General features: G+C 28.9%; 1 pseudogene; it reads right to left on the reverse strand.

Annotated features, from left to right (window-relative positions):
• Positions 1 to 4,238: 4,238 nt before the first annotated feature.
• LOC149877645 (uncharacterized) lies at positions 4,239 to 4,865 on the reverse strand (annotated as a pseudogene).
• Between the last annotated feature and the right edge of the window lie 2,148 nt (positions 4,866 to 7,013).

Below are 7,013 nucleotides of genomic sequence, written 5' to 3' on the forward strand. Positions count from 1 at the left end.
ATGTATGTTAGCCATTTTATCGTGTCGAACACGCATTAGAAACACGCATTAGATGCGTATAAAGACAGGTATACAATACGACGTCTACTTAGTATCAAACTCGCATTTGAAACTCTTGTAAACACGCATAAAACACGATAACCAGAGAATATTCAATACGATATTTTCCTGGTATTACATGCGCATTTAAAACTTTCCAGAATACGCGTTTTTTAAGAATATATGTTAGCCATTTTATCGTGTCAAATGCGTATTAAAAATAGACATCAGATGCGTATAAAGACAAGTATACAATACGACGCCTACTGAGTACCAAACTCGCATTTAAACACGTATAAAACACGATAACCAGAGAATATTCAATACAATTTTATTAACTGATATGAATTCATAACATAATGATAATGACTAGCAGTAAACAACCCGTAATACGGGTTATGAGTTATTAAATAATTAATAACAATAAAAACACACTATTAACTTGATATATTATCTAAGAAAATAAATACAAATTTATCTATAAATATTTTAACTTTGACTCCCTATCAGCAACGTCATTGCTTATAGTTAACGACATAAAGACTGCATTAACATCAGTTGATTTCTTTTTAAAATCTGTCACAACACAGGTACCAGAAACTGAAAGTAAAGCCTGCAAGTACCTAAAAAAGAAATGAAAAAAAATTACAATTTTTAATTACAAAAGTAGTATTTGCATTTTATTGTTAGTAGAATTAAGGTAATAATAATAACAGAAAATATATATTCTGTGTCTACAGAATAATTAAAATAGATTATAAAAAGACTACAGAACACAATGCAAATAACACCACAACTTATTAAGATATTTTATTAACTTAAATACTTGGACTAAAAAGATTTTATTTATTACAATGTTTGAACAATCAAGGGACAATTATAGTTAAATTTCCAGCATTTCTTAATTAAGCTCCAGCTTCTCTGTAACTGTTGATTAATGATTAATAGAGTAAATATCACATCATACTAAATTTACAAAATTAAAACCATGTTTCAACAGTAAGCTAACTAATCAAGAGATGACAAAGGGAAAACAAACAAACAAAAAAAAAAAAAAAAATGAAAAAAAGAACATAATTATGATAGAAATTATAAAAAAAATTTAAATTATTTAAATTTAAAAGTGTTAACTGTTACTATAAATAGTTAAACTCATACTTTGCTTTGTTCTAAAGTGTCTAAAGTAAAATTAAATTAACAGACATTAACACTGCTTGACACTGAATTCTGTCAAGTAAGTTTTCTGCTCACTGAAGCAGCATTTCTTAAATTTCAACAACGATTAATTTCATCCTGCCTAGATCTATTTTTTTCATTTGACAACTATTTTCAAGTTGCCTATTAACATTTACACTAATAACTTCGTTGAGCCTAATACTATCTATTTCAATTTCACTATTATCATTAAACATACAACTGAATAAATGAACGTAAACGAATCTTACAAATTGTGATCTTTTCTAATCAAAGACTATATTTACATCAATTATTTTTAATTTAACAAAGAATCTAGACTGCAATGCACAATGGAAAAATATCATTGTTTTTTTTTCAACTTTTTTTAAAAGGAATTTTTTTATTTTTTCTATTCTGTTATTTTTTTCTAAGAAAGAATATTTATATAGATACAGAGAAATGTAAAATATACTGAAATATAGGCAGATTTATGTTTATTAACATTCATGTCAACAGATTACAGTCAGTTTTCCATGTTAAATACATAAAATATATATCTAATATAATATATATCTAATATAATATACATCAAATATAAAATAAATCCAATATAAAATTAAAAAAAATAGTAAACTTTCTCAAATCAGTATCAGTTATACTGTTTGAAGTAACTAAAAAACACTTCAATTATTTTCAATTGCTCTAAAAAATAACTTTCAGCTCTTTCCCGTTGCACTAAAAAATAAAACAAAACTTGCTTAGCTGAGTTGCCTAGTTTATATGAATCTGAAAACAGATAAATAAAAAGCCAAGAACAAACAAACATTTATTTATTAGAACTACTATATTTAAACAAATTAAATTAAACAAAGAATAACGCCAATTCTCCTTAAAGGCTAAAAAAGTAAAAAATTTTCAGCTCAAATTTGCTTGCAGACCTTGCTTGTAAAACCATGTGAATAAGAAACACATTTAGAAAAGCCTTTAAAATGACAAATGCAACATTGAAGTTTGAACGTTGACTGGACTATTTATTAGCAGATGTTTTTAAAAAACTCATAAAAATTTACATATATTTGTTCTTTTACATCTTATAAATCCATCATATGATAAATCTGAAATGAAATATGTAATCGATAAGTGGATAAGTAAATACAAAGAAAAACATCATATATGAATCAAAAATCAATATATCTGATAGAGATAAGTTGTCATGATAAGAGAGTAGTAGTTGTTAAATATTGTTATTTCATGTTAGCTTTTAGAAAACAATTCATGTTGGTATGTCATGGTTCTAAAAATTCAAATTGAGATATAAACAAAATGTATATATGGCAAAATGATTTTTCTTGAGTGCCTTTTAGTAAATGATTAAAAGCAGTGAGTTTGAATAATTAAACCACTTATAATTTTTAACAATAGACACCAACATAAAGGTAAGCCAAATTTAACAACATTTGTAACATAAATAACAACTTTACGCAAAATCTTGCTTAACACGTTTGCCAAGTCACACACTTTGAAAACATATAAACAACATAATATAAACATATATACTAACTATAAAACACAATATATTTATTTAACTTTATATAACATATATAAACACCTCATATAATAATTATATACACAATAAATACATTTTATACTATTTTAAAAACACATTTATAAGACAAGTATATAAAACATATTACCACATACATATATTTATTAAAAACTTTTTAACTTTGAACATAATATAAACATATATGCAAACTATCAACATATATAACTTGAATTGCGGGAACAAAAAATTTAAAAATAACATGAAAAAATCAAAAAAAGATTCATAAATATATTCATATATAAAGACATATATCTCGTAATAAAATATCAAACTATAATCATATTTAATTTAAATCAAATACTTATTGAATAAAGAACAAAAAACAGATAGAAGAGCTGTAATCCTTATAACAAAATTTAACGTTTAGCAACAATAAAATGTCAGTGTTGGTTCGAAATTTTAATTCATTTTTTAAATTTTCTAAAACAGAACAAAAAATTCTATATATAATCTATATCTGATAAAAAATAAGTAAATAATGCACTGATAATCAGTAAAAACTGTATTGGAGATATGTGATACTGCTTTAGCAGCACGATATCTCTTCATATAACTTTTCATGTATTCCTAGCGATTCATTTTCATTTAAGACAAGCTATTTACTAAATTACTCAAGAGGAATATTTTTAATTTAAATTTTGCTTTCGCAATTTTTAGTTTAAGCATGCGCTTTAAAGCAAAGATTTTCGTTAAACCATTATCGTTCCCGATTTTAATCAAATATTATATCATACGTATTTTTGATAAATAAGTAGTATTGAACTCAAATTCGAAACTTAAAAATAAATGCGTATTTTTCTGGTATCAACGGCGGTATATTATACGTGATCAATACTCCGAGTATTTACAATACTACAGGGTGTATACTTAATTTCTGACCCCCAATATCTCTGTTTAAGAATACGGTATTTCAACACATACCATTTTATTACTGTCATATCAATTTAATTAGACAAAGAATATATATTAATAGTCAGTAATCAGTATTTTGTCCATTTCTTTCTATGCATTGGGTAATTCTCCTTGGCAGACTTTCTACTAGGCGAAAACACTCTTCTTGCGTAATGGCAGCCCACTCCTGTTCAACACGTCTGATCGACTGTTCACGATTACGAGGTCGAGGATTGTGTAAAACACTGTCCTGGAGTCTTGACCAAATATGTTCGATGACATTTAAGTCGGGCGAGTTGCCAGGCCAGTCGGTCCACACTGCTGGAAAGTCTCTGTTGATCACATTTATTGTTGCTCTTGCCGTGTGGCAAGTTGCTCCATCTTGCATCAGAATAACTTTATTTCTCACAGGAAAGATGGTCTTATCATCAGCTGCACGTTTGTACACAGGTAGAATAATATCACGGTAATATTTTCCATCAACAGTTTTATTTTGCTCAACAACAACCAGATCAGTTTTGCCATATCAAGAAATGCCGCCGGCTATCATAATCTTGAGACCGAATTTCGGACGTCGAACATAATGTATTGACTCTGGTGTTGCTGTACGTACTCTTTGATTTTGACGGTTTGGAGCCGGATATAATTCAATTGGACTCTCATCAGTCCACAATACGTGAGCTCGTTTCACTTTACCATCCGGTGAGTCATCTGCGAATCCCTCTTCTTGCAAACGAGTACAAAAATTTACGAGATCAGTGATGTTTTTCTGCGACAACATTGGTTTCACTTTCTGTGTATAGGCATGCTTTCCCCATGTGGTCTTGCGCAAGTATTTACTGATAGCACTGTGTGAAATTGTTTTTCCTCTTTCTTTGTAACTGTCTGAAAAATTCAGTTTCTTAGCTACAGTTCTCGTTCCAACTCCGACTTTGTCTTTGACCCACTTTCTGACCTTGTCCTTGGTTCTTGGTGAAAACTTTGTTGGCTTTCCAGGTCGCTGAGCATCTGTGACGTCACCCTCTTGTTTTCTTGCCCACTTCCTTACAGTATTTCGAGAAACATTACACTGTCTAGTGATTTCTTTAATGCTTAATCCTTGACTACATAAAACTTGAATTCATTGACGAAGTAACTGTTTATCAGAACTCATTTTCAGAGTAAATTGCTAAAAAACACATGTTATATAATACACGTTAGTAACATATACATAGAATACATATAAATACACACAGAGTAATTAATGTAAATCATAAACAGACACCAAGTATCACTGATATAAATAAGGCAAATAAAAATAATGCTGATTATTTCTTGTAGCCAAAATGCTAAACATTAAAAAAGTGTAAACTTAATTTCTGACCCCGGTTTTCAAGAGTAGCAATACGTCATTAACAGTGAAGAAAAAATGTGTTATTAATTGGCAAACTAAGATCACATATTAAGGAGTAATAAGGACAATTTACTTAAAAATCGTGCTAAAACTATAGTCATAATGCCAAAGGCCGTGGAAGGCAAGGAGAATGAAAATATCATTTTGATGTATGTTGAAAAAATGGCTCCCATAAACATTTTCTGAGGTCATATCCTATCTGAAGTGAGCGTTTTACGTGCAGAAAGTATAGTTACACCAAAATGCATACTAAAGTATTTTTCGGGCTAAAGTAGCATTTAAGAGAGCAACTCAAAATCTTGTGTTTGTAACATGTGGGGGGTCAGAATTTAAGTATACATCCTGTAGATATGCCGACTGGGATGTGCAAAATGGTTATAACTTAAAATCAAATTTATTTTCTCGGACAAAATAGCTGAATTTCAAATTTTACATTTTTGAAGTCAGGAAACATTGTACTTCACCTGGTCAAAGCGGTTTTCTCGGGTCAGCTCAAAGTAGTTGTCAACCATTTTGTACAGCAGTGAAAATTATGTTTAAAATTCAATGGAAAAATTTTTTTTTTAACCAAATCAGGAGTTTGTGCAGCTTTCAGTTTTTCTAATTCTAAAAATAAAATAATAAAAATAAAGTTGATATAAATAGTAAGAAAGCAATTAGTTTATCTGGTGTATCTTTAAATAAATCTTCTTTATCACCTGTATTTGAATATATAGATCACTCAGCTTAAGAGAAAATCCACTGCTCATAGGTTCATTAGAATAAAAAATGAAGTCTAGCTCTGTACTAGGTGCACAAACCTTTTTTCACTTTCCTAATAGTTGACTAAAAAAAATTATTTATACACTTTATTTTTTATCATGAAAAATGGTTACATAGATAATAAAAAAAAATAAACTTTGATATTCTGACTCATCTTCTGTTTGAATTTAAAGCATCAGGATGAATGTCTCTTACGTCCCAGCTACCAAAATAAATTCAATAAACTCAAATTCTTTCCATCCTTGTTCTGGAACAGCCCATTCAGAAATATATGTTCCAAGATTTTTGTAACTTTTGGGTGGGAAATAAACAATACATTTGGTTAAATTAAACAAATGAGAACCATTGTCTTGGTTGGAAGACCTTTTTCAGTTATAACAACAGTACTAAATAGCCTAAGAACAAAAAGGGACTTAATGCAACTAATGAATAATTGTAGCAGCTAGCACCAATGATATATATTAACTAGATGTCTGACTTCACAAAATTCCGTAAGAAAAAATCAAGCAAGTTTTAAAAGTTTTCAAAGTCGATAGCCGCTTTATTTAAACTGACAATTTTTTTTTGTTTTGCTTTATTTTTATCATGGCGTTATTTATGGCTGGCAAAAAAAAGTTTATAAGCAACAAATTTATATCATTTGAGGGAATTAACATGTGTCCTAACAGTTTTTAGAAACCGTTTTTTTTTACTTTCTTCATATCTACTTTTAGAATATCGATAAGGTCGTGGTGATCAGGAAAATCTTCAAAATATGGGAGAAACGGTGAACAAAATTTGCAAAGAGTTTTAAATTAGCAAGAGGAGGAGGAGGTAATCTAGCAAAAGTTTAGCTGGAAAACTTTAAAATAAAGCATGGAGAGAAATTGTTAGAAGCTTTTAAAAAGTTTTTGGAAGCTTTAAAAGGTTCCTAAAATAAAGTAAGTTTGAAAGAACAATAAATGGAGATGCCATTTTTCAACATGTTTCACAACTAAGTAACAATTACACCAGTGAACAAGGTGTATAGTTTAGTCGAGATAATGTTCGGAAAGACGTTGCAGCAGGACATGAATACACCATGGAAGATATAGAAAAAATTAGGACACATTAACATCATCCAAATAACTATTCTCGCACTTATGTTCTATTTATCTTAAAAAATAA

This window comes from Hydra viridissima, unplaced genomic scaffold (assembly GCF_058129835.1).
Source record: "Hydra viridissima isolate aposymbiotic clone 2 unplaced genomic scaffold, HvirCarnegie_v1 scaffold_16, whole genome shotgun sequence".
NCBI classification, from domain to species: Eukaryota; Metazoa; Cnidaria; class Hydrozoa; order Anthoathecata; family Hydridae; genus Hydra; species Hydra viridissima.